Source organism: Orbicella faveolata, unplaced genomic scaffold, assembly GCF_042242905.1.
Source record: "Orbicella faveolata isolate gen_17 unplaced genomic scaffold, um_ofav_v1 contig_4, whole genome shotgun sequence".
Taxonomy (NCBI): domain Eukaryota; kingdom Metazoa; phylum Cnidaria; class Anthozoa; order Scleractinia; family Merulinidae; genus Orbicella; species Orbicella faveolata.
The window spans coordinates 108940-132885 of record NW_028301569.1 but is presented as its reverse complement, the minus strand read 5'-3'; the positions used below and the strand labels follow the sequence as shown (position 1 = coordinate 132885).

At 44.8% G+C, this 23946-nt stretch overlaps 6 non-coding genes and 42 pseudogenes across 6 annotated transcripts; all 48 read right to left on the bottom strand.

The window, feature by feature from the left end:
• Positions 1–14: 14 nt before the first annotated feature.
• On the bottom strand, positions 15–133 carry LOC149100596 (5S ribosomal RNA; annotated as a pseudogene).
• Positions 134–516: 383 nt separating this feature from the next.
• LOC149100595 (5S ribosomal RNA) lies at positions 517–635 on the bottom strand. Its single transcript, XR_016203192.1, has one exon. It is a non-coding gene; the product is annotated as a 5S ribosomal RNA (ribosomal RNA).
• Positions 636–1020: 385 nt separating this feature from the next.
• LOC149100594 (5S ribosomal RNA) lies at positions 1021–1139 on the bottom strand (annotated as a pseudogene).
• Positions 1140–1523: 384 nt separating this feature from the next.
• On the bottom strand, positions 1524–1642 carry LOC149100593 (5S ribosomal RNA; annotated as a pseudogene).
• Positions 1643–2026: 384 nt separating this feature from the next.
• On the bottom strand, positions 2027–2145 carry LOC149100592 (5S ribosomal RNA; annotated as a pseudogene).
• Positions 2146–2530: 385 nt separating this feature from the next.
• On the bottom strand, positions 2531–2649 carry LOC149100591 (5S ribosomal RNA). Its single transcript, XR_016203191.1, has one exon. It is a non-coding gene; the product is annotated as a 5S ribosomal RNA (ribosomal RNA).
• Positions 2650–3033: 384 nt separating this feature from the next.
• On the bottom strand, positions 3034–3152 carry LOC149100590 (5S ribosomal RNA; annotated as a pseudogene).
• Positions 3153–3536: 384 nt separating this feature from the next.
• Positions 3537–3655, bottom strand: LOC149100589 (5S ribosomal RNA; annotated as a pseudogene).
• A 385-nt stretch (positions 3656–4040) lies between these two features.
• Positions 4041–4159, bottom strand: LOC149100588 (5S ribosomal RNA; annotated as a pseudogene).
• A 384-nt stretch (positions 4160–4543) lies between these two features.
• Positions 4544–4662, bottom strand: LOC149100587 (5S ribosomal RNA). The gene has a single exon (XR_016203289.1). It is a non-coding gene; the product is annotated as a 5S ribosomal RNA (ribosomal RNA).
• A 384-nt stretch (positions 4663–5046) lies between these two features.
• On the bottom strand, positions 5047–5165 carry LOC149100586 (5S ribosomal RNA; annotated as a pseudogene).
• A 384-nt stretch (positions 5166–5549) lies between these two features.
• LOC149100585 (5S ribosomal RNA) lies at positions 5550–5668 on the bottom strand (annotated as a pseudogene).
• Positions 5669–6051: 383 nt separating this feature from the next.
• Positions 6052–6170, bottom strand: LOC149100584 (5S ribosomal RNA; annotated as a pseudogene).
• A 384-nt stretch (positions 6171–6554) lies between these two features.
• On the bottom strand, positions 6555–6673 carry LOC149100583 (5S ribosomal RNA; annotated as a pseudogene).
• Positions 6674–7057: 384 nt separating this feature from the next.
• On the bottom strand, positions 7058–7176 carry LOC149100582 (5S ribosomal RNA; annotated as a pseudogene).
• Positions 7177–7561: 385 nt separating this feature from the next.
• On the bottom strand, positions 7562–7680 carry LOC149100581 (5S ribosomal RNA; annotated as a pseudogene).
• Positions 7681–8064: 384 nt separating this feature from the next.
• Positions 8065–8183, bottom strand: LOC149100580 (5S ribosomal RNA; annotated as a pseudogene).
• Positions 8184–8567: 384 nt separating this feature from the next.
• On the bottom strand, positions 8568–8686 carry LOC149100579 (5S ribosomal RNA; annotated as a pseudogene).
• Positions 8687–9070: 384 nt separating this feature from the next.
• LOC149100578 (5S ribosomal RNA) lies at positions 9071–9189 on the bottom strand (annotated as a pseudogene).
• A 384-nt stretch (positions 9190–9573) lies between these two features.
• LOC149100577 (5S ribosomal RNA) lies at positions 9574–9692 on the bottom strand (annotated as a pseudogene).
• Positions 9693–10076: 384 nt separating this feature from the next.
• On the bottom strand, positions 10077–10195 carry LOC149100576 (5S ribosomal RNA; annotated as a pseudogene).
• A 384-nt stretch (positions 10196–10579) lies between these two features.
• LOC149100575 (5S ribosomal RNA) lies at positions 10580–10698 on the bottom strand (annotated as a pseudogene).
• Positions 10699–11082: 384 nt separating this feature from the next.
• Positions 11083–11201, bottom strand: LOC149100574 (5S ribosomal RNA; annotated as a pseudogene).
• Positions 11202–11585: 384 nt separating this feature from the next.
• Positions 11586–11704, bottom strand: LOC149100573 (5S ribosomal RNA; annotated as a pseudogene).
• A 384-nt stretch (positions 11705–12088) lies between these two features.
• Positions 12089–12207, bottom strand: LOC149100572 (5S ribosomal RNA; annotated as a pseudogene).
• Positions 12208–12591: 384 nt separating this feature from the next.
• LOC149100571 (5S ribosomal RNA) lies at positions 12592–12710 on the bottom strand (annotated as a pseudogene).
• A 384-nt stretch (positions 12711–13094) lies between these two features.
• On the bottom strand, positions 13095–13213 carry LOC149100570 (5S ribosomal RNA; annotated as a pseudogene).
• A 384-nt stretch (positions 13214–13597) lies between these two features.
• LOC149100569 (5S ribosomal RNA) lies at positions 13598–13716 on the bottom strand (annotated as a pseudogene).
• A 384-nt stretch (positions 13717–14100) lies between these two features.
• On the bottom strand, positions 14101–14219 carry LOC149100568 (5S ribosomal RNA). The gene has a single exon (XR_016203287.1). It is a non-coding gene; the product is annotated as a 5S ribosomal RNA (ribosomal RNA).
• Positions 14220–14603: 384 nt separating this feature from the next.
• Positions 14604–14722, bottom strand: LOC149100567 (5S ribosomal RNA; annotated as a pseudogene).
• A 384-nt stretch (positions 14723–15106) lies between these two features.
• Positions 15107–15225, bottom strand: LOC149100566 (5S ribosomal RNA; annotated as a pseudogene).
• Positions 15226–15609: 384 nt separating this feature from the next.
• On the bottom strand, positions 15610–15728 carry LOC149100565 (5S ribosomal RNA; annotated as a pseudogene).
• A 384-nt stretch (positions 15729–16112) lies between these two features.
• On the bottom strand, positions 16113–16231 carry LOC149100564 (5S ribosomal RNA; annotated as a pseudogene).
• Positions 16232–16615: 384 nt separating this feature from the next.
• Positions 16616–16734, bottom strand: LOC149100563 (5S ribosomal RNA; annotated as a pseudogene).
• Positions 16735–17118: 384 nt separating this feature from the next.
• Positions 17119–17237, bottom strand: LOC149100562 (5S ribosomal RNA; annotated as a pseudogene).
• A 384-nt stretch (positions 17238–17621) lies between these two features.
• Positions 17622–17740, bottom strand: LOC149100561 (5S ribosomal RNA; annotated as a pseudogene).
• Positions 17741–18124: 384 nt separating this feature from the next.
• Positions 18125–18243, bottom strand: LOC149100560 (5S ribosomal RNA; annotated as a pseudogene).
• A 384-nt stretch (positions 18244–18627) lies between these two features.
• Positions 18628–18746, bottom strand: LOC149100559 (5S ribosomal RNA; annotated as a pseudogene).
• Positions 18747–19129: 383 nt separating this feature from the next.
• LOC149100558 (5S ribosomal RNA) lies at positions 19130–19248 on the bottom strand (annotated as a pseudogene).
• A 384-nt stretch (positions 19249–19632) lies between these two features.
• Positions 19633–19751, bottom strand: LOC149100557 (5S ribosomal RNA). The gene has a single exon (XR_016203286.1). It is a non-coding gene; the product is annotated as a 5S ribosomal RNA (ribosomal RNA).
• A 384-nt stretch (positions 19752–20135) lies between these two features.
• LOC149100556 (5S ribosomal RNA) lies at positions 20136–20254 on the bottom strand (annotated as a pseudogene).
• Positions 20255–20637: 383 nt separating this feature from the next.
• On the bottom strand, positions 20638–20756 carry LOC149100555 (5S ribosomal RNA; annotated as a pseudogene).
• A 384-nt stretch (positions 20757–21140) lies between these two features.
• LOC149100554 (5S ribosomal RNA) lies at positions 21141–21259 on the bottom strand (annotated as a pseudogene).
• A 384-nt stretch (positions 21260–21643) lies between these two features.
• LOC149100553 (5S ribosomal RNA) lies at positions 21644–21762 on the bottom strand (annotated as a pseudogene).
• A 384-nt stretch (positions 21763–22146) lies between these two features.
• LOC149100552 (5S ribosomal RNA) lies at positions 22147–22265 on the bottom strand (annotated as a pseudogene).
• Positions 22266–22649: 384 nt separating this feature from the next.
• Positions 22650–22768, bottom strand: LOC149100551 (5S ribosomal RNA; annotated as a pseudogene).
• A 384-nt stretch (positions 22769–23152) lies between these two features.
• On the bottom strand, positions 23153–23271 carry LOC149100550 (5S ribosomal RNA). Its single transcript, XR_016203190.1, has one exon. It is a non-coding gene; the product is annotated as a 5S ribosomal RNA (ribosomal RNA).
• A 384-nt stretch (positions 23272–23655) lies between these two features.
• On the bottom strand, positions 23656–23774 carry LOC149100549 (5S ribosomal RNA; annotated as a pseudogene).
• Positions 23775–23946: the final 172 nt, after the last annotated feature.

Below are 23946 nucleotides of genomic sequence, written 5' to 3'. Positions count from 1 at the left end.
AAAATGGCTCCAAAAGTCTACAACACGGCGTATTCCCAGGTGGTCACCCAGCCAGGTACTGACGCCGCCCAACAGGACTTGACTTCGGTCATCGGACGAGAACCGGTACGTTCCCTGTGGTGTGGTCGTAGACGAAAGAAACAACTCAAACCTTGCCCAATTGCTTGGACTCTCTTTTAAGTCTCTTAGAAGGAAGGCCTTTAATTGCTGTTGTCATGAATTTCCAATTACGTCTCGGCTACTTAACCCAGAGATTCCAAAGCCAGCTAAGACTTCAAATCACAAAAGGGCGATTCTCCAATGGTCAGTCATCAAAGCCACATTCAAGAGATTGCCTCCAGTGTGCTGCTCAGTGTTGCAGTGCTGTAATCAAACAAGAAAATCTTCTAATATGCTGTCAACTTGCTGCAAAAATAATTCCAAAAAAAAAGACAACATTTTGAAAACAGAGGGATCAATGATGTGGAGGCGTATGGAAATCTTCTCTGAAGAGTCCAGTCCCAAAATGGCTCCAAAAGTCTACAACACGGCGTATTCCCAGGTGGTCACCCAGCCAGGTACTGACGCCGCCCAACAGGACTTGACTTCGGTGATCGGACGAGAACCGGTACGTTCCCTGTGGTGTGGTCGTAGACGAAAGAAACAACTCAAACCTTGCCCAATTGCTTGGACTCTCTTTTAAGTCTCTTAGAAGGAAGGCCTTTAATTGCTGTTGTCATGAATTTCCAATTACGTCTCGGCTACTTAACCCAGAGATTCCAAAGCCAGCTAAGACTTCAAATCACAAAAGGGCGATTCTCCAATGGTCAGTCATCAAAGCCACATTCAAGAGATTGCCTCCAGTGTGCTGCTCAGTGTTGCAGTGCTGTAATCAAACAAGAAAATCTTCTAATATGCTGTCAACTTGCTGGAAAAATAATTCCAAAAAAAAAAAGACAACATTTTGAAAACAGAGGGATCAATGATGTGGAGGCGTATGGAAATCTTCTCTGAAGAGTCCAGTCCCAAAATGGCTCCAAAAGTCTACAACACGGCGTATTCCCAGGTGGTCACCCAGCCAGGTACTGACGCCGCCCAACAGGACTTGACTTCGGTCATCGGACGAGAACCGGTACGTTCCCTGTGGTGTGGTCGTAGACGAAAGAAACAACTCAAACCTTGCCCAATTGCTTGGACTCTCTTTTAAGTCTCTTAGAAGGAAGGCCTTTAATTGCTGTTGTCATGAATTTCCAATTACGTCTCGGCTACTTAACCCAGAGATTCCAAAGCCAGCTAAGACTTCAAATCACAAAAGGGCGATTCTCCAATGGTCAGTCATCAAAGCCACATTCAAGAGATTGCCTCCAGTGTGCTGCTCAGTGTTGCAGTGCTGTAATCAAACAAGAAAATCTTCTAATATGCTGTCAACTTGCTGGAAAAATAATTCCAAAAAAACAAGACAACATTTTGAAAACAGAGGGATCAATGATGTGGAGGCGTATGGAAATCTTCTCTGAAGAGTCCAGTCCCAAAATGGCTCCAAAAGTCTACAACACGGCGTATTCCCAGGTGGTCACCCAGCCAGGTACTGACGCCGCCCAACAGGACTTGACTTCGGTCATCGGACGAGAACCGGTACGTTCCCTGTGGTGTGGTCGTAGACGAAAGAAACAACTCAAACCTTGCCCAATTGCTTGGACTCTCTTTTAAGTCTCTTAGAAGGAAGGCCTTTAATTGCTGTTGTCATGAATTTCCAATTACGTCTCGGCTACTTAACCCAGAGATTCCAAAGCCAGCTAAGACTTCAAATCACAAAAGGGCGATTCTCCAATGGTCAGTCATCAAAGCCACATTCAAGAGATTGCCTCCAGTGTGCTGCTCAGTGTTGCAGTGCTGTAATCAAACAAGAAAATCTTCTAATATGCTGTCAACTTGCTGGAAAAATAATTCCAAAAAAAAAAGACAACATTTTGAAAACAGAGGGATCAATGATGTGGAGGCGTATGGAAATCTTCTCTGAAGAGTCCAGTCCCAAAATGGCTCCAAAAGTCTACAACACGGCGTATTCCCAGGTGGTCACCCAGCCAGGTACTGACGCCGCCCAACAGGACTTGACTTCGGTCATCGGACGAGAACCGGTACGTTCCCTGTGGTGTGGTCGTAGACGAAAGAAACAACTCAAACCTTGCCCAATTGCTTGGACTCTCTTTTAAGTCTCTTAGAAGGAAGGCCTTTAATTGCTGTTGTCATGAATTTCCAATTACGTCTCGGCTACTTAACCCAGAGATTCCAAAGCCAGCTAAGACTTCAAATCACAAAAGGGCGATTCTCCAATGGTCAGTCATCAAAGCCACATTCAAGAGATTGCCTCCAGTGTGCTGCTCAGTGTTGCAGTGCTGTAATCAAACAAGAAAATCTTCTAATATGCTGTCAACTTGCTGCAAAAATAATTCCAAAAAAAAAAAGACAACATTTTGAAAACAGAGGGATCAATGATGTGGAGGCGTATGGAAATCTTCTCTGAAGAGTCCAGTCCCAAAATGGCTCCAAAAGTCTACAACACGGCGTATTCCCAGGTGGTCACCCAGCCAGGTACTGACGCCGCCCAACAGGACTTGACTTCGGTGATCGGACGAGAACCGGTACGTTCCCTGTGGTGTGGTCGTAGACGAAAGAAACAACTCAAACCTTGCCCAATTGCTTGGACTCTCTTTTAAGTCTCTTAGAAGGAAGGCCTTTAATTGCTGTTGTCATGAATTTCCAATTACGTCTCGGCTACTTAACCCAGAGATTCCAAAGCCAGCTAAGACTTCAAATCACAAAAGGGCGATTCTCCAATGGTCAGTCATCAAAGCCACATTCAAGAGATTGCCTCCAGTGTGCTGCTCAGTGTTGCAGTGCTGTAATCAAACAAGAAAATCTTCTAATATGCTGTCAACTTGCTGGAAAAATAATTCCAAAAAAACAAGACAACATTTTGAAAACAGAGGGATCAATGATGTGGAGGCGTATGGAAATCTTCTCTGAAGAGTCCAGTCCCAAAATGGCTCCAAAAGTCTACAACACGGCGTATTCCCAGGTGGTCACCCAGCCAGGTACTGACGCCGCCCAACAGGACTTGACTTCGGTCATCGGACGAGAACCGGTACGTTCCCTGTGGTGTGGTCGTAGACGAAAGAAACAACTCAAACCTTGCCCAATTGCTTGGACTCTCTTTTAAGTCTCTTAGAAGGAAGGCCTTTAATTGCTGTTGTCATGAATTTCCAATTACGTCTCGGCTACTTAACCCAGAGATTCCAAAGCCAGCTAAGACTTCAAATCACAAAAGGGCGATTCTCCAATGGTCAGTCATCAAAGCCACATTCAAGAGATTGCCTCCAGTGTGCTGCTCAGTGTTGCAGTGCTGTAATCAAACAAGAAAATCTTCTAATATGCTGTCAACTTGCTGGAAAAATAATTCCAAAAAAAAAAGACAACATTTTGAAAACAGAGGGATCAATGATGTGGAGGCGTATGGAAATCTTCTCTGAAGAGTCCAGTCCCAAAATGGCTCCAAAAGTCTACAACACGGCGTATTCCCAGGTGGTCACCCAGCCAGGTACTGACGCCGCCCAACAGGACTTGACTTCGGTCATCGGACGAGAACCGGTACGTTCCCTGTGGTGTGGTCGTAGACGAAAGAAACAACTCAAACCTTGCCCAATTGCTTGGACTCTCTTTTAAGTCTCTTAGAAGGAAGGCCTTTAATTGCTGTTGTCATGAATTTCCAATTACGTCTCGGCTACTTAACCCAGAGATTCCAAAGCCAGCTAAGACTTCAAATCACAAAAGGGCGATTCTCCAATGGTCAGTCATCAAAGCCACATTCAAGAGATTGCCTCCAGTGTGCTGCTCAGTGTTGCAGTGCTGTAATCAAACAAGAAAATCTTCTAATATGCTGTCAACTTGCTGCAAAAATAATTCCAAAAAAAAAAAGACAACATTTTGAAAACAGAGGGATCAATGATGTGGAGGCGTATGGAAATCTTCTCTGAAGAGTCCAGTCCCAAAATGGCTCCAAAAGTCTACAACACGGCGTATTCCCAGGTGGTCACCCAGCCAGGTACTGACGCCGCCCAACAGGACTTGACTTCGGTCATCGGACGAGAACCGGTACGTTCCCTGTGGTGTGGTCGTAGACGAAAGAAACAACTCAAACCTTGCCCAATTGCTTGGACTCTCTTTTAAGTCTCTTAGAAGGAAGGCCTTTAATTGCTGTTGTCATGAATTTCCAATTACGTCTCGGCTACTTAACCCAGAGATTCCAAAGCCAGCTAAGACTTCAAATCACAAAAGGGCGATTCTCCAATGGTCAGTCATCAAAGCCACATTCAAGAGATTGCCTCCAGTGTGCTGCTCAGTGTTGCAGTGCTGTAATCAAACAAGAAAATCTTCTAATATGCTGTCAACTTGCTGCAAAAATAATTCCAAAAAAAAAAGACAACATTTTGAAAACAGAGGGATCAATGATGTGGAGGCGTATGGAAATCTTCTCTGAAGAGTCCAGTCCCAAAATGGCTCCAAAAGTCTACAACACGGCGTATTCCCAGGTGGTCACCCAGCCAGGTACTGACGCCGCCCAACAGGACTTGACTTCGGTGATCGGACGAGAACCGGTACGTTCCCTGTGGTGTGGTCGTAGACGAAAGAAACAACTCAAACCTTGCCCAATTGCTTGGACTCTCTTTTAAGTCTCTTAGAAGGAAGGCCTTTAATTGCTGTTGTCATGAATTTCCAATTACGTCTCGGCTACTTAACCCAGAGATTCCAAAGCCAGCTAAGACTTCAAATCACAAAAGGGCGATTCTCCAATGGTCAGTCATCAAAGCCACATTCAAGAGATTGCCTCCAGTGTGCTGCTCAGTGTTGCAGTGCTGTAATCAAACAAGAAAATCTTCTAATATGCTGTCAACTTGCTGCAAAAATAATTCCAAAAAAAAAAGACAACATTTTGAAAACAGAGGGATCAATGATGTGGAGGCGTATGGAAATCTTCTCTGAAGAGTCCAGTCCCAAAATGGCTCCAAAAGTCTACAACACGGCGTATTCCCAGGTGGTCACCCAGCCAGGTACTGACGCCGCCCAACAGGACTTGACTTCGGTCATCGGACGAGAACCGGTACGTTCCCTGTGGTGTGGTCGTAGACGAAAGAAACAACTCAAACCTTGCCCAATTGCTTGGACTCTCTTTTAAGTCTCTTAGAAGGAAGGCCTTTAATTGCTGTTGTCATGAATTTCCAATTACGTCTCGGCTACTTAACCCAGAGATTCCAAAGCCAGCTAAGACTTCAAATCACAAAAGGGCGATTCTCCAATGGTCAGTCATCAAAGCCACATTCAAGAGATTGCCTCCAGTGTGCTGCTCAGTGTTGCAGTGCTGTAATCAAACAAGAAAATCTTCTAATATGCTGTCAACTTGCTGCAAAAATAATTCCAAAAAAAAAAGACAACATTTTGAAAACAGAGGGATCAATGATGTGGAGGCGTATGGAAATCTTCTCTGAAGAGTCCAGTCCCAAAATGGCTCCAAAAGTCTACAACACGGCGTATTCCCAGGTGGTCACCCAGCCAGGTACTGACGCCGCCCAACAGGACTTGACTTCGGTCATCGGACGAGAACCGGTACGTTCCCTGTGGTGTGGTCGTAGACGAAAGAAACAACTCAAACCTTGCCCAATTGCTTGGACTCTCTTTTAAGTCTCTTAGAAGGAAGGCCTTTAATTGCTGTTGTCATGAATTTCCAATTACGTCTCGGCTACTTAACCCAGAGATTCCAAAGCCAGCTAAGACTTCAAATCACAAAAGGGCGATTCTCCAATGGTCAGTCATCAAAGCCACATTCAAGAGATTGCCTCCAGTGTGCTGCTCAGTGTTGCAGTGCTGTAATCAAACAAGAAAATCTTCTAATATGCTGTCAACTTGCTGGAAAAATAATTCCAAAAAAAAAGACAACATTTTGAAAACAGAGGGATCAATGATGTGGAGGCGTATGGAAATCTTCTCTGAAGAGTCCAGTCCCAAAATGGCTCCAAAAGTCTACAACACGGCGTATTCCCAGGTGGTCACCCAGCCAGGTACTGACGCCGCCCAACAGGACTTGACTTCGGTCATCGGACGAGAACCGGTACGTTCCCTGTGGTGTGGTCGTAGACGAAAGAAACAACTCAAACCTTGCCCAATTGCTTGGACTCTCTTTTAAGTCTCTTAGAAGGAAGGCCTTTAATTGCTGTTGTCATGAATTTCCAATTACGTCTCGGCTACTTAACCCAGAGATTCCAAAGCCAGCTAAGACTTCAAATCACAAAAGGGCGATTCTCCAATGGTCAGTCATCAAAGCCACATTCAAGAGATTGCCTCCAGTGTGCTGCTCAGTGTTGCAGTGCTGTAATCAAACAAGAAAATCTTCTAATATGCTGTCAACTTGCTGGAAAAATAATTCCAAAAAAAAAAGACAACATTTTGAAAACAGAGGGATCAATGATGTGGAGGCGTATGGAAATCTTCTCTGAAGAGTCCAGTCCCAAAATGGCTCCAAAAGTCTACAACACGGCGTATTCCCAGGTGGTCACCCAGCCAGGTACTGACGCCGCCCAACAGGACTTGACTTCGGTCATCGGACGAGAACCGGTACGTTCCCTGTGGTGTGGTCGTAGACGAAAGAAACAACTCAAACCTTGCCCAATTGCTTGGACTCTCTTTTAAGTCTCTTAGAAGGAAGGCCTTTAATTGCTGTTGTCATGAATTTCCAATTACGTCTCGGCTACTTAACCCAGAGATTCCAAAGCCAGCTAAGACTTCAAATCACAAAAGGGCGATTCTCCAATGGTCAGTCATCAAAGCCACATTCAAGAGATTGCCTCCAGTGTGCTGCTCAGTGTTGCAGTGCTGTAATCAAACAAGAAAATCTTCTAATATGCTGTCAACTTGCTGCAAAAATAATTCCAAAAAAAAAAGACAACATTTTGAAAACAGAGGGATCAATGATGTGGAGGCGTATGGAAATCTTCTCTGAAGAGTCCAGTCCCAAAATGGCTCCAAAAGTCTACAACACGGCGTATTCCCAGGTGGTCACCCAGCCAGGTACTGACGCCGCCCAACAGGACTTGACTTCGGTCATCGGACGAGAACCGGTACGCTCCCTGTGGTGTGGTCGTAGACGAAAGAAACAACTCAAACCTTGCCCAATTGCTTGGACTCTCTTTTAAGTCTCTTAGAAGGAAGGCCTTTAATTGCTGTTGTCATGAATTTCCAATTACGTCTCGGCTACTTAACCCAGAGATTCCAAAGCCAGCTAAGACTTCAAATCACAAAAGGGCGATTCTCCAATGGTCAGTCATCAAAGCCACATTCAAGAGATTGCCTCCAGTGTGCTGCTCAGTGTTGCAGTGCTGTAATCAAACAAGAAAATCTTCTAATATGCTGTCAACTTGCTGGAAAAATAATTCCAAAAAAAAAAAGACAACATTTTGAAAACAGAGGGATCAATGATGTGGAGGCGTATGGAAATCTTCTCTGAAGAGTCCAGTCCCAAAATGGCTCCAAAAGTCTACAACACGGCGTATTCCCAGGTGGTCACCCAGCCAGGTACTGACGCCGCCCAACAGGACTTGACTTCGGTCATCGGACGAGAACCGGTACGTTCCCTGTGGTGTGGTCGTAGACGAAAGAAACAACTCAAACCTTGCCCAATTGCTTGGACTCTCTTTTAAGTCTCTTAGAAGGAAGGCCTTTAATTGCTGTTGTCATGAATTTCCAATTACGTCTCGGCTACTTAACCCAGAGATTCCAAAGCCAGCTAAGACTTCAAATCACAAAAGGGCGATTCTCCAATGGTCAGTCATCAAAGCCACATTCAAGAGATTGCCTCCAGTGTGCTGCTCAGTGTTGCAGTGCTGTAATCAAACAAGAAAATCTTCTAATATGCTGTCAACTTGCTGCAAAAATAATTCCAAAAAAAAAAGACAACATTTTGAAAACAGAGGGATCAATGATGTGGAGGCGTATGGAAATCTTCTCTGAAGAGTCCAGTCCCAAAATGGCTCCAAAAGTCTACAACACGGCGTATTCCCAGGTGGTCACCCAGCCAGGTACTGACGCCGCCCAACAGGACTTGACTTCGGTCATCGGACGAGAACCGGTACGTTCCCTGTGGTGTGGTCGTAGACGAAAGAAACAACTCAAACCTTGCCCAATTGCTTGGACTCTCTTTTAAGTCTCTTAGAAGGAAGGCCTTTAACTGCTGTTGTCATGAATTTCCAATTACGTCTCGGCTACTTAACCCAGAGATTCCAAAGCCAGCTAAGACTTCAAATCACAAAAGGGCGATTCTCCAATGGTCAGTCATCAAAGCCACATTCAAGAGATTGCCTCCAGTGTGCTGCTCAGTGTTGCAGTGCTGTAATCAAACAAGAAAATCTTCTAATATGCTGTCAACTTGCTGCAAAAATAATTCCAAAAAAAAAAGACAACATTTTGAAAACAGAGGGATCAATGATGTGGAGGCGTATGGAAATCTTCTCTGAAGAGTCCAGTCCCAAAATGGCTCCAAAAGTCTACAACACGGCGTATTCCCAGGTGGTCACCCAGCCAGGTACTGACGCCGCCCAACAGGACTTGACTTCGGTCATCGGACGAGAACCGGTACGTTCCCTGTGGTGTGGTCGTAGACGAAAGAAACAACTCAAACCTTGCCCAATTGCTTGGACTCTCTTTTAAGTCTCTTAGAAGGAAGGCCTTTAATTGCTGTTGTCATGAATTTCCAATTACGTCTCGGCTACTTAACCCAGAGATTCCAAAGCCAGCTAAGACTTCAAATCACAAAAGGGCGATTCTCCAATGGTCAGTCATCAAAGCCACATTCAAGAGATTGCCTCCAGTGTGCTGCTCAGTGTTGCAGTGCTGTAATCAAACAAGAAAATCTTCTAATATGCTGTCAACTTGCTGGAAAAATAATTCCAAAAAAAAAAGACAACATTTTGAAAACAGAGGGATCAATGATGTGGAGGCGTATGGAAATCTTCTCTGAAGAGTCCAGTCCCAAAATGGCTCCAAAAGTCTACAACACGGCGTATTCCCAGGTGGTCACCCAGCCAGGTACTGACGCCGCCCAACAGGACTTGACTTCGGTCATCGGACGAGAACCGGTACGTTCCCTGTGGTGTGGTCGTAGACGAAAGAAACAACTCAAACCTTGCCCAATTGCTTGGACTCTCTTTTAAGTCTCTTAGAAGGAAGGCCTTTAATTGCTGTTGTCATGAATTTCCAATTACGTCTCGGCTACTTAACCCAGAGATTCCAAAGCCAGCTAAGACTTCAAATCACAAAAGGGCGATTCTCCAATGGTCAGTCATCAAAGCCACATTCAAGAGATTGCCTCCAGTGTGCTGCTCAGTGTTGCAGTGCTGTAATCAAACAAGAAAATCTTCTAATATGCTGTCAACTTGCTGCAAAAATAATTCCAAAAAAAAAAGACAACATTTTGAAAACAGAGGGATCAATGATGTGGAGGCGTATGGAAATCTTCTCTGAAGAGTCCAGTCCCAAAATGGCTCCAAAAGTCTACAACACGGCGTATTCCCAGGTGGTCACCCAGCCAGGTACTGACGCCGTCCAACAGGACTTGACTTCGGTCATCGGACGAGAACCGGTACGTTCCCTGTGGTGTGGTCGTAGACGAAAGAAACAACTCAAACCTTGCCCAATTGCTTGGACTCTCTTTTAAGTCTCTTAGAAGGAAGGCCTTTAATTGCTGTTGTCATGAATTTCCAATTACGTCTCGGCTACTTAACCCAGAGATTCCAAAGCCAGCTAAGACTTCAAATCACAAAAGGGCGATTCTCCAATGGTCAGTCATCAAAGCCACATTCAAGAGATTGCCTCCAGTGTGCTGCTCAGTGTTGCAGTGCTGTAATCAAACAAGAAAATCTTCTAATATGCTGTCAACTTGCTGCAAAAATAATTCCAAAAAAACAAGACAACATTTTGAAAACAGAGGGATCAATGATGTGGAGGCGTATGGAAATCTTCTCTGAAGAGTCCAGTCCCAAAATGGCTCCAAAAGTCTACAACACGGCGTATTCCCAGGTGGTCACCCAGCCAGGTACTGACGCCGCCCAACAGGACTTGACTTCGGTCATCGGACGAGAACCGGTACGTTCCCTGTGGTGTGGTCGTAGACGAAAGAAACAACTCAAACCTTGCCCAATTGCTTGGACTCTCTTTTAAGTCTCTTAGAAGGAAGGCCTTTAACTGCTGTTGTCATGAATTTCCAATTACGTCTCGGCTACTTAACCCAGAGATTCCAAAGCCAGCTAAGACTTCAAATCACAAAAGGGCGATTCTCCAATGGTCAGTCATCAAAGCCACATTCAAGAGATTGCCTCCAGTGTGCTGCTCAGTGTTGCAGTGCTGTAATCAAACAAGAAAATCTTCTAATATGCTGTCAACTTGCTGCAAAAATAATTCCAAAAAAAAAAGACAACATTTTGAAAACAGAGGGATCAATGATGTGGAGGCGTATGGAAATCTTCTCTGAAGAGTCCAGTCCCAAAATGGCTCCAAAAGTCTACAACACGGCGTATTCCCAGGTGGTCACCCAGCCAGGTACTGACGCCGCCCAACAGGACTTGACTTCGGTCATCGGACGAGAACCGGTACGTTCCCTGTGGTGTGGTCGTAGACGAAAGAAACAACTCAAACCTTGCCCAATTGCTTGGACTCTCTTTTAAGTCTCTTAGAAGGAAGGCCTTTAATTGCTGTTGTCATGAATTTCCAATTACGTCTCGGCTACTTAACCCAGAGATTCCAAAGCCAGCTAAGACTTCAAATCACAAAAGGGCGATTCTCCAATGGTCAGTCATCAAAGCCACATTCAAGAGATTGCCTCCAGTGTGCTGCTCAGTGTTGCAGTGCTGTAATCAAACAAGAAAATCTTCTAATATGCTGTCAACTTGCTGGAAAAATAATTCCAAAAAAAAAAGACAACATTTTGAAAACAGAGGGATCAATGATGTGGAGGCGTATGGAAATCTTCTCTGAAGAGTCCAGTCCCAAAATGGCTCCAAAAGTCTACAACACGGCGTATTCCCAGGTGGTCACCCAGCCAGGTACTGACGCCGCCCAACAGGACTTGACTTCGGTCATCGGACGAGAACCGGTACGTTCCCTGTGGTGTGGTCGTAGACGAAAGAAACAACTCAAACCTTGCCCAATTGCTTGGACTCTCTTTTAAGTCTCTTAGAAGGAAGGCCTTTAATTGCTGTTGTCATGAATTTCCAATTACGTCTCGGCTACTTAACCCAGAGATTCCAAAGCCAGCTAAGACTTCAAATCACAAAAGGGCGATTCTCCAATGGTCAGTCATCAAAGCCACATTCAAGAGATTGCCTCCAGTGTGCTGCTCAGTGTTGCAGTGCTGTAATCAAACAAGAAAATCTTCTAATATGCTGTCAACTTGCTGCAAAAATAATTCCAAAAAAAAAAGACAACATTTTGAAAACAGAGGGATCAATGATGTGGAGGCGTATGGAAATCTTCTCTGAAGAGTCCAGTCCCAAAATGGCTCCAAAAGTCTACAACACGGCGTATTCCCAGGTGGTCACCCAGCCAGGTACTGACGCCGTCCAACAGGACTTGACTTCGGTCATCGGACGAGAACCGGTACGTTCCCTGTGGTGTGGTCGTAGACGAAAGAAACAACTCAAACCTTGCCCAATTGCTTGGACTCTCTTTTAAGTCTCTTAGAAGGAAGGCCTTTAATTGCTGTTGTCATGAATTTCCAATTACGTCTCGGCTACTTAACCCAGAGATTCCAAAGCCAGCTAAGACTTCAAATCACAAAAGGGCGATTCTCCAATGGTCAGTCATCAAAGCCACATTCAAGAGATTGCCTCCAGTGTGCTGCTCAGTGTTGCAGTGCTGTAATCAAACAAGAAAATCTTCTAATATGCTGTCAACTTGCTGCAAAAATAATTCCAAAAAAACAAGACAACATTTTGAAAACAGAGGGATCAATGATGTGGAGGCGTATGGAAATCTTCTCTGAAGAGTCCAGTCCCAAAATGGCTCCAAAAGTCTACAACACGGCGTATTCCCAGGTGGTCACCCAGCCAGGTACTGACGCCGCCCAACAGGACTTGACTTCGGTCATCGGACGAGAACCGGTACGTTCCCTGTGGTGTGGTCGTAGACGAAAGAAACAACTCAAACCTTGCCCAATTGCTTGGACTCTCTTTTAAGTCTCTTAGAAGGAAGGCCTTTAATTGCTGTTGTCATGAATTTCCAATTACGTCTCGGCTACTTAACCCAGAGATTCCAAAGCCAGCTAAGACTTCAAATCACAAAAGGGCGATTCTCCAATGGTCAGTCATCAAAGCCACATTCAAGAGATTGCCTCCAGTGTGCTGCTCAGTGTTGCAGTGCTGTAATCAAACAAGAAAATCTTCTAATATGCTGTCAACTTGCTGCAAAAATAATTCCAAAAAAAAAAGACAACATTTTGAAAACAGAGGGATCAATGATGTGGAGGCGTATGGAAATCTTCTCTGAAGAGTCCAGTCCCAAAATGGCTCCAAAAGTCTACAACACGGCGTATTCCCAGGTGGTCACCCAGCCAGGTACTGACGCCGTCCAACAGGACTTGACTTCGGTCATCGGACGAGAACCGGTACGTTCCCTGTGGTGTGGTCGTAGACGAAAGAAACAACTCAAACCTTGCCCAATTGCTTGGACTCTCTTTTAAGTCTCTTAGAAGGAAGGCCTTTAATTGCTGTTGTCATGAATTTCCAATTACGTCTCGGCTACTTAACCCAGAGATTCCAAAGCCAGCTAAGACTTCAAATCACAAAAGGGCGATTCTCCAATGGTCAGTCATCAAAGCCACATTCAAGAGATTGCCTCCAGTGTGCTGCTCAGTGTTGCAGTGCTGTAATCAAACAAGAAAATCTTCTAATATGCTGTCAACTTGCTGCAAAAATAATTCCAAAAAAACAAGACAACATTTTGAAAACAGAGGGATCAATGATGTGGAGGCGTATGGAAATCTTCTCTGAAGAGTCCAGTCCCAAAATGGCTCCAAAAGTCTACAACACGGCGTATTCCCAGGTGGTCACCCAGCCAGGTACTGACGCCGCCCAACAGGACTTGACTTCGGTCATCGGACGAGAACCGGTACGTTCCCTGTGGTGTGGTCGTAGACGAAAGAAACAACTCAAACCTTGCCCAATTGCTTGGACTCTCTTTTAAGTCTCTTAGAAGGAAGGCCTTTAATTGCTGTTGTCATGAATTTCCAATTACGTCTCGGCTACTTAACCCAGAGATTCCAAAGCCAGCTAAGACTTCAAATCACAAAAGGGCGATTCTCCAATGGTCAGTCATCAAAGCCACATTCAAGAGATTGCCTCCAGTGTGCTGCTCAGTGTTGCAGTGCTGTAATCAAACAAGAAAATCTTCTAATATGCTGTCAACTTGCTGCAAAAATAATTCCAAAAAAAAAAGACAACATTTTGAAAACAGAGGGATCAATGATGTGGAGGCGTATGGAAATCTTCTCTGAAGAGTCCAGTCCCAAAATGGCTCCAAAAGTCTACAACACGGCGTATTCCCAGGTGGTCACCCAGCCAGGTACTGACGCCGCCCAACAGGACTTGACTTCGGTCATCGGACGAGAACCGGTACGTTCCCTGTGGTGTGGTCGTAGACGAAAGAAACAACTCAAACCTTGCCCAATTGCTTGGACTCTCTTTTAAGTCTCTTAGAAGGAAGGCCTTTAATTGCTGTTGTCATGAATTTCCAATTACGTCTCGGCTACTTAACCCAGAGATTCCAAAGCCAGCTAAGACTTCAAATCACAAAAGGGCGATTCTCCAATGGTCAGTCATCAAAGCCACATTCAAGAGATTGCCTCCAGTGTGCTGCTCAGTGTTGCAGTGCTGTAATCAAACAAGAAAATCTTCTAATATGCTGTCAACTTGCTGCAAAAATAATTCCAAAAAAAAAAGACAACATTTTGAAAACAGAGGGATCAATGATGTGGAGGCGTATGGAAATCTTCTCTGAAGAGTCCAGTCCCAAAATGGCTCCAAAAGTCTACAACACGGCGTATTCCCAGGTGGTCACCCAGCCAGGTACTGACGCCGCCCAACAGGACTTGACTTCGGTGATCGGACGAGAACCGGTACGTTCCCTGTGGTGTGGTCGTAGACGAAAGAAACAACTCAAACCTTGCCCAATTGCTTGGACTCTCTTTTAAGTCTCTTAGAAGGAAGGCCTTTAATTGCTGTTGTCATGAATTTCCAATTACCTCTCGGCTACTTAACCCAGAGATTCCAAAGCCAGCTAAGACTTCAAATCACAAAAGGGCGATTCTCCAATGGTCAGTCATCAAAGCCACATTCAAGAGATTGCCTCCAGTGTGCTGCTCAGTGTTGCAGTGCTGTAATCAAACAAGAAAATCTTCTAATATGCTGTCAACTTGCTGCAAAAATAATTCCAAAAAAAAAAGACAACATTTTGAAAACAGAGGGATCAATGATGTGGAGGCGTATGGAAATCTTCTCTGAAGAGTCCAGTCCCAAAATGGCTCCAAAAGTCTACAACACGGCGTATTCCCAGGTGGTCACCCAGCCAGGTACTGACGCCGCCCAACAGGACTTGACTTCGGTCATCGGACGAGAACCGGTACGTTCCCTGTGGTGTGGTCGTAGACGAAAGAAACAACTCAAACCTTGCCCAATTGCTTGGACTCTCTTTTAAGTCTCTTAGAAGGAAGGCCTTTAATTGCTGTTGTCATGAATTTCCAATTACGTCTCGGCTACTTAACCCAGAGATTCCAAAGCCAGCTAAGACTTCAAATCACAAAAGGGCGATTCTCCAATGGTCAGTCATCAAAGCCACATTCAAGAGATTGCCTCCAGTGTGCTGCTCAGTGTTGCAGTGCTGTAATCAAACAAGAAAATCTTCTAATATGCTGTCAACTTGCTGCAAAAATAATTCCAAAAAAAAAAGACAACATTTTGAAAACAGAGGGATCAATGATGTGGAGGCGTATGGAAATCTTCTCTGAAGAGTCCAGTCCCAAAATGGCTCCAAAAGTCTACAACACGGCGTATTCCCAGGTGGTCACCCAGCCAGGTACTGACGCCGCCCAACAGGACTTGACTTCGGTCATCGGACGAGAACCGGTACGTTCCCTGTGGTGTGGTCGTAGACGAAAGAAACAACTCAAACCTTGCCCAATTGCTTGGACTCTCTTTTAAGTCTCTTAGAAGGAAGGCCTTTAATTGCTGTTGTCATGAATTTCCAATTACGTCTCGGCTACTTAACCCAGAGATTCCAAAGCCAGCTAAGACTTCAAATCACAAAAGGGCGATTCTCCAATGGTCAGTCATCAAAGCCACATTCAAGAGATTGCCTCCAGTGTGCTGCTCAGTGTTGCAGTGCTGTAATCAAACAAGAAAATCTTCTAATATGCTGTCAACTTGCTGCAAAAATAATTCCAAAAAAAAAAGACAACATTTTGAAAACAGAGGGATCAATGATGTGGAGGCGTATGGAAATCTTCTCTGAAGAGTCCAGTCCCAAAATGGCTCCAAAAGTCTACAACACGGCGTATTCCCAGGTGGTCACCCAGCCAGGTACTGACGCCGCCCAACAGGACTTGACTTCGGTCATCGGACGAGAACCGGTACGTTCCCTGTGGTGTGGTCGTAGACGAAAGAAACAACTCAAACCTTGCCCAATTGCTTGGACTCTCTTTTAAGTCTCTTAGAAGGAAGGCCTTTAATTGCTGTTGTCATGAATTTCCAATTACGTCTCGGCTACTTAACCCAGAGATTCCAAAGCCAGCTAAGACTTCAAATCACAAAAGGGCGATTCTCCAATGGTCAGTCATCAAAGCCACATTCAAGAGATTGCCTCCAGTGTGCTGCTCAGTGTTGCAGTGCTGTAATCAAACAAGAAAATCTTCTAATATGCTGTCAACTTGCTGCAAAAATAATTCCAAAAAAAAAAGACAACATTTTGAAAACAGAGGGATCAATGATGTGGAGGCGTATGGAAATCTTCTCTGAAGAGTCCAGTCCCAAAATGGCTCCAAAAGTCTACAACACGGCGTATTCCCAGGTGGTCACCCAGCCAGGTACTGACGCCGCCCAACAGGACTTGACTTCGGTCATCGGACGAGAACCGGTACGTTCCCTGTGGTGTGGTCGTAGACGAAAGAAACAACTCAAACCTTGCCCAATTGCTTGGACTCTCTTTTAAGTCTCTTAGAAGGAAGGCCTTTAATTGCTGTTGTCATGAATTTCCAATTACGTCTCGGCTACTTAACCCAGAGATTCCAAAGCCAGCTAAGACTTCAAATCACAAAAGGGCGATTCTCCAATGGTCAGTCATCAAAGCCACATTCAAGAGATTGCCTCCAGTGTGCTGCTCAGTGTTGCAGTGCTGTAATCAAACAAGAAAATCTTCTAATATGCTGTCAACTTGCTGCAAAAATAATTCCAAAAAAAAAAGACAACATTTTGAAAACAGAGGGATCAATGATGTGGAGGCGTATGGAAATCTTCTCTGAAGAGTCCAGTCCCAAAATGGCTCCAAAAGTCTACAACACGGCGTATTCCCAGGTGGTCACCCAGCCAGGTACTGACGCCGCCCAACAGGACTTGACTTCGGTCATCGGACGAGAACCGGTACGTTCCCTGTGGTGTGGTCGTAGACGAAAGAAACAACTCAAACCTTGCCCAATTGCTTGGACTCTCTTTTAAGTCTCTTAGAAGGAAGGCCTTTAATTGCTGTTGTCATGAATTTCCAATTACGTCTCGGCTACTTAACCCAGAGATTCCAAAGCCAGCTAAGACTTCAAATCACAAAAGGGCGATTCTCCAATGGTCAGTCATCAAAGCCACATTCAAGAGATTGCCTCCAGTGTGCTGCTCAGTGTTGCAGTGCTGTAATCAAACAAGAAAATCTTCTAATATGCTGTCAACTTGCTGCAAAAATAATTCCAAAAAAAAAAGACAACATTTTGAAAACAGAGGGATCAATGATGTGGAGGCGTATGGAAATCTTCTCTGAAGAGTCCAGTCCCAAAATGGCTCCAAAAGTCTACAACACGGCGTATTCCCAGGTGGTCACCCAGCCAGGTACTGACGCCGCCCAACAGGACTTGACTTCGGTCATCGGACGAGAACCGCTACGTTCCCTGTGGTGTGGTCGTAGACGAAAGAAACAACTCAAACCTTGCCCAATTGCTTGGACTCTCTTTTAAGTCTCTTAGAAGGAAGGCCTTTAATTGCTGTTGTCATGAATTTCCAATTACGTCTCGGCTACTTAACCCAGAGATTCCAAAGCCAGCTAAGACTTCAAATCACAAAAGGGCGATTCTCCAATGGTCAGTCATCAAAGCCACATTCAAGAGATTGCCTCCAGTGTGCTGCTCAGTGTTGCAGTGCTGTAATCAAACAAGAAAATCTTCTAATATGCTGTCAACTTGCTGCAAAAATAATTCCAAAAAAAAAAGACAACATTTTGAAAACAGAGGGATCAATGATGTGGAGGCGTATGGAAATCTTCTCTGAAGAGTCCAGTCCCAAAATGGCTCCAAAAGTCTACAACACGGCGTATTCCCAGGTGGTCACCCAGCCAGGTACTGACGCCGCCCAACAGGACTTGACTTCGGTCATCGGACGAGAACCGGTACGTTCCCTGTGGTGTGGTCGTAGACGAAAGAAACAACTCAAACCTTGCCCAATTGCTTGGACTCTCTTTTAAGTCTCTTAGAAGGAAGGCCTTTAATTGCTGTTGTCATGAATTTCCAATTACGTCTCGGCTACTTAACCCAGAGATTCCAAAGCCAGCTAAGACTTCAAATCACAAAAGGGCGATTCTCCAATGGTCAGTCATCAAAGCCACATTCAAGAGATTGCCTCCAGTGTGCTGCTCAGTGTTGCAGTGCTGTAATCAAACAAGAAAATCTTCTAATATGCTGTCAACTTGCTGCAAAAATAATTCCAAAAAAAAAAGACAACATTTTGAAAACAGAGGGATCAATGATGTGGAGGCGTATGGAAATCTTCTCTGAAGAGTCCAGTCCCAAAATGGCTCCAAAAGTCTACAACACGGCGTATTCCCAGGTGGTCACCCAGCCAGGTACTGACGCCGCCCAACAGGACTTGACTTCGGTCATCGGACGAGAACCGGTACGTTCCCTGTGGTGTGGTCGTAGACGAAAGAAACAACTCAAACCTTGCCCAATTGCTTGGACTCTCTTTTAAGTCTCTTAGAAGGAAGGCCTTTAATTGCTGTTGTCATGAATTTCCAATTACGTCTCGGCTACTTAACCCAGAGATTCCAAAGCCAGCTAAGACTTCAAATCACAAAAGGGCGATTCTCCAATGGTCAGTCATCAAAGCCACATTCAAGAGATTGCCTCCAGTGTGCTGCTCAGTGTTGCAGTGCTGTAATCAAACAAGAAAATCTTCTAATATGCTGTCAACTTGCTGGAAAAATAATTCCAAAAAAAAAAGACAACATTTTGAAAACAGAGGGATCAATGATGTGGAGGCGTATGGAAATCTTCTCTGAAGAGTCCAGTCCCAAAATGGCTCCAAAAGTCTACAACACGGCGTATTCCCAGGTGGTCACCCAGCCAGGTACTGACGCCGCCCAACAGGACTTGACTTCGGTCATCGGACGAGAACCGGTACGTTCCCTGTGGTGTGGTCGTAGACGAAAGAAACAACTCAAACCTTGCCCAATTGCTTGGACTCTCTTTTAAGTCTCTTAGAAGGAAGGCCTTTAATTGCTGTTGTCATGAATTTCCAATTACCTCTCGGCTACTTAACCCAGAGATTCCAAAGCCAGCTAAGACTTCAAATCACAAAAGGGCGATTCTCCAATGGTCAGTCATCAAAGCCACATTCAAGAGATTGCCTCCAGTGTGCTGCTCAGTGTTGCAGTGCTGTAATCAAACAAGAAAATCTTCTAATATGCTGTCAACTTGCTGCAAAAATAATTCCAAAAAAAAAGACAACATTTTGAAAACAGAGGGATCAATGATGTGGAGGCGTATGGAAATCTTCTCTGAAGAGTCCAGTCCCAAAATGGCTCCAAAAGTCTACAACACGGCGTATTCCCAGGTGGTCACCCAGCCAGGTACTGACGCCGCCCAACAGGACTTGACTTCGGTCATCGGACGAGAACCGGTACGTTCCCTGTGGTGTGGTCGTAGACGAAAGAAACAACTCAAACCTTGCCCAATTGCTTGGACTCTCTTTTAAGTCTCTTAGAAGGAAGGCCTTTAATTGCTGTTGTCATGAATTTCCAATTACGTCTCGGCTACTTAACCCAGAGATTCCAAAGCCAGCTAAGACTTCAAATCACAAAAGGGCGATTCTCCAATGGTCAGTCATCAAAGCCACATTCAAGAGATTGCCTCCAGTGTGCTGCTCAGTGTTGCAGTGCTGTAATCAAACAAGAAAATCTTCTAATATGCTGTCAACTTGCTGCAAAAATAATTCCAAAAAAAAAAGACAACATTTTGAAAACAGAGGGATCAATGATGTGGAGGCGTATGGAAATCTTCTCTGAAGAGTCCAGTCCCAAAATGGCTCCAAAAGTCTACAACACGGCGTATTCCCAGGTGGTCACCCAGCCAGGTACTGACGCCGCCCAACAGGACTTGACTTCGGTGATCGGACGAGAACCGGTACGTTCCCTGTGGTGTGGTCGTAGACGAAAGAAACAACTCAAACCTTGCCCAATTGCTTGGACTCTCTTTTAAGTCTCTTAGAAGGAAGGCCTTTAATTGCTGTTGTCATGAATTTCCAATTACCTCTCGGCTACTTAACCCAGAGATTCCAAAGCCAGCTAAGACTTCAAATCACAAAAGGGCGATTCTCCAATGGTCAGTCATCAAAGCCACATTCAAGAGATTGCCTCCAGTGTGCTGCTCAGTGTTGCAGTGCTGTAATCAAACAAGAAAATCTTCTAATATGCTGTCAACTTGCTGCAAAAATAATTCCAAAAAAAAAAGACAACATTTTGAAAACAGAGGGATCAATGATGTGGAGGCGTATGGAAATCTTCTCTGAAGAGTCCAGTCCCAAAATGGCTCCAAAAGTCTACAACACGGCGTATTCCCAGGTGGTCACCCAGCCAGGTACTGACGCCGCCCAACAGGACTTGACTTCGGTCATCGGACGAGAACCGGTACGTTCCCTGTGGTGTGGTCGTAGACGAAAGAAACAACTCAAACCTTGCCCAATTGCTTGGACTCTCTTTTAAGTCTCTTAGAAGGAAGGCCTTTAATTGCTGTTGTCATGAATTTCCAATTACGTCTCGGCTACTTAACCCAGAGATTCCAAAGCCAGCTAAGACTTCAAATCACAAAAGGGCGATTCTCCAATGGTCAGTCATCAAAGCCACATTCAAGAGATTGCCTCCAGTGTGCTGCTCAGTGTTGCAGTGCTGTAATCAAACAAGAAAATCTTCTAATATGCTGTCAACTTGCTGCAAAAATAATTCCAAAAAAAAAGACAACATTTTGAAAACAGAGGGATCAATGATGTGGAGGCGTATGGAAATCTTCTCTGAAGAGTCCAGTCCCAAAATGGCTCCAAAAGTCTACAACACGGCGTATTCCCAGGTGGTCACCCAGCCAGGTACTGACGCCGCCCAACAGGACTTGACTTCGGTCATCGGACGAGAACCGGTACGTTCCCTGTGGTGTGGTCGTAGACGAAAGAAACAACTCAAACCTTGCCCAATTGCTTGGACTCTCTTTTAAGTCTCTTAGAAGGAAGGCCTTTAATTGCTGTTGTCATGAATTTCCAATTACGTCTCGGCTACTTAACCCAGAGATTCCAAAGCCAGCTAAGACTTCAAATCACAAAAGGGCGATTCTCCAATGGTCAGTCATCAAAGCCACATTCAAGAGATTGCCTCCAGTGTGCTGCTCAGTGTTGCAGTGCTGTAATCAAACAAGAAAATCTTCTAATATGCTGTCAACTTGCTGCAAAAATAATTCCAAAAAAAAAAGACAACATTTTGAAAACAGAGGGATCAATGATGTGGAGGCGTATGGAAATCTTCTCTGAAGAGTCCAGTCCCAAAATGGCTCCAAAAGTCTACAACACGGCGTATTCCCAGGTGGTCACCCAGCCAGGTACTGACGCCGCCCAACAGGACTTGACTTCGGTCATCGGACGAGAACCGGTACGTTCCCTGTGGTGTGGTCGTAGACGAAAGAAACAACTCAAACCTTGCCCAATTGCTTGGACTCTCTTTTAAGTCTCTTAGAAGGAAGGCCTTTAATTGCTGTTGTCATGAATTTCCAATTACCTCTCGGCTACTTAACCCAGAGATTCCAAAGCCAGCTAAGACTTCAAATCACAAAAGGGCGATTCTCCAATGGTCAGTCATCAAAGCCACATTCAAGAGATTGCCTCCAGTGTGCTGCTCAGTGTTGCAGTGCTGTAATCAAACAAGAAAATCTTCTAATATGCTGTCAACTTGCTGCAAAAATAATTCCAAAAAAAAAAGACAACATTTTGAAAACAGAGGGATCAATGATGTGGAGGCGTATGGAAATCTTCTCTGAAGAGTCCAGTCCCAAAATGGCTCCAAAAGTCTACAACACGGCGTATTCCCAGGTGGTCACCCAGCCAGGTACTGACGCCGCCCAACAGGACTTGACTTCGGTCATCGGACGAGAACCGGTACGTTCCCTGTGGTGTGGTCGTAGACGAAAGAAACAACTCAAACCTTGCCCAATTGCTTGGACTCTCTTTTAAGTCTCTTAGAAGGAAGGCCTTTAATTGCTGTTGTCATGAATTTCCAATTACGTCTCGGCTACTTAACCCAGAGATTCCAAAGCCAGCTAAGACTTCAAATCACAAAAGGGCGATTCTCCAATGGTCAGTCATCAAAGCCACATTCAAGAGATTGCCTCCAGTGTGCTGCTCAGTGTTGCAGTGCTGTAATCAAACAAGAAAATCTTCTAATATGCTGTCAACTTGCTGCAAAAATAATTCCAAAAAAAAAAGACAACATTTTGAAAACAGAGGGATCAATGATGTGGAGGCGTATGGAAATCTTCTCTGAAGAGTCCAGTCCCAAAATGGCTCCAAAAGTCTACAACACGGCGTATTCCCAGGTGGTCACCCAGCCAGGTACTGACGCCGCCCAACAGGACTTGACTTCGGTCATCGGACGAGAACCGGTACGTTCCCTGTGGTGTGGTCGTAGACGAAAGAAACAACTCAAACCTTGCCCAATTGCTTGGACTCTCTTTTAAGTCTCTTAGAAGGAAGGCCTTTAATTGCTGTTGTCATGAATTTCCAATTACGTCTCGGCTACTTAACCCAGAGATTCCAAAGCCAGCTAAGACTTCAAATCACAAAAGGGCGATTCTCCAATGGTCAGTCATCAAAGCCACATTCAAGAGATTGCCTCCAGTGTGCTGCTCAGTGTTGCAGTGCTGTAATCAAACAAGAAAATCTTCTAATATGCTGTCAACTTGCTGCAAAAATAATTCCAAAAAAAAAAGACAACATTTTGAAAACAGAGGGATCAATGATGTGGAGGCGTATGGAAATCTTCTCTGAAGAGTCCAGTCCCAAAATGGCTCCAAAAGTCTACAACACGGCGTATTCCCAGGTGGTCACCCAGCCAGGTACTGACGCCGCCCAACAGGACTTGACTTCGGTCATCGGACGAGAACCGGTACGTTCCCTGTGGTGTGGTCGTAGACGAAAGAAACAACTCAAACCTTGCCCAATTGCTTGGACTCTCTTTTAAGTCTCTTAGAAGGAAGGCCTTTAATTGCTGTTGTCATGAATTTCCAATTACGTCTCGGCTACTTAACCCAGAGATTCCAAAGCCAGCTAAGACTTCAAATCACAAAAGGGCGATTCTCCAATGGTCAGTCATCAAAGCCACATTCAAGAGATTGCCTCCAGTGTGCTGCTCAGTGTTGCAGTGCTGTAATCAAACAAGAAAATCTTCTAATATGCTGTCAACTTGCTGCAAAAATAATTCCAAAAAAAAAAGACAACATTTTGAAAACAGAGGGATCAATGATGTGGAGGCGTATGGAAATCTTCTCTGAAGAGTCCAGTCCCAAAATGGCTCCAAAAGTCTACAACACGACGTATTCCCAGGTGGTCACCCAGCCAGGTACTGACGCCGCCCAACAGGACTTGACTTCGGTGATCGGACGAGAACCGGTACGTTCCCTGTGGTGTGGTCGTAGACGAAAGAAACAACTCAAACCTTGCCCAATTGCTTGGACTCTCTTTTAAGTCTCTTAGAAGGAAGGCCTTTAATTGCTGTTGTCATGAATTTCCAATTACGTCTCGGCTACTTAACCCAGAGATTCCAAAGCCAGCTAAGACTTCAAATCACAAAAGGGCGATTCTCCAATGGTCAGTCATCAAAGCCACATTCAAGAGATTGCCTCCAGTGTGCTGCTCAGTGTTGCAGTGCTGTAATCAAACAAGAAAATCTTCTAATATGCTGTCAACTTGCTGCAAAAATAATTCCAAAAAAAAAAGACAACATTTTGAAAACAGAGGGATCAATGATGTGGAGGCGTATGGAAATCTTCTCTGAAGAGTCCAGTCCCAAAATGGCTCCAAAAGTCTACAACACGGCGTATTCCCAGGTGGTCACCCAGCCAGGTACTGACGCCGCCCAACAGGACTTGACTTCGGTCATCGGACGAGAACCGGTACGTTCCCTGTGGTGTGGTCGTAGACGAAAGAAACAACTCAAACCTTGCCCAATTGCTTGGACTCTCTTTTAAGTCTCTTAGAAGGAAGGCCTTTAATTGCTGTTGTCATGAATTTCCAATTACGTCTCGGCTACTTAACCCAGAGATTCCAAAGCCAGCTAAGACTTCAAATCACAAAAGGGCGATTCTCCAATGGT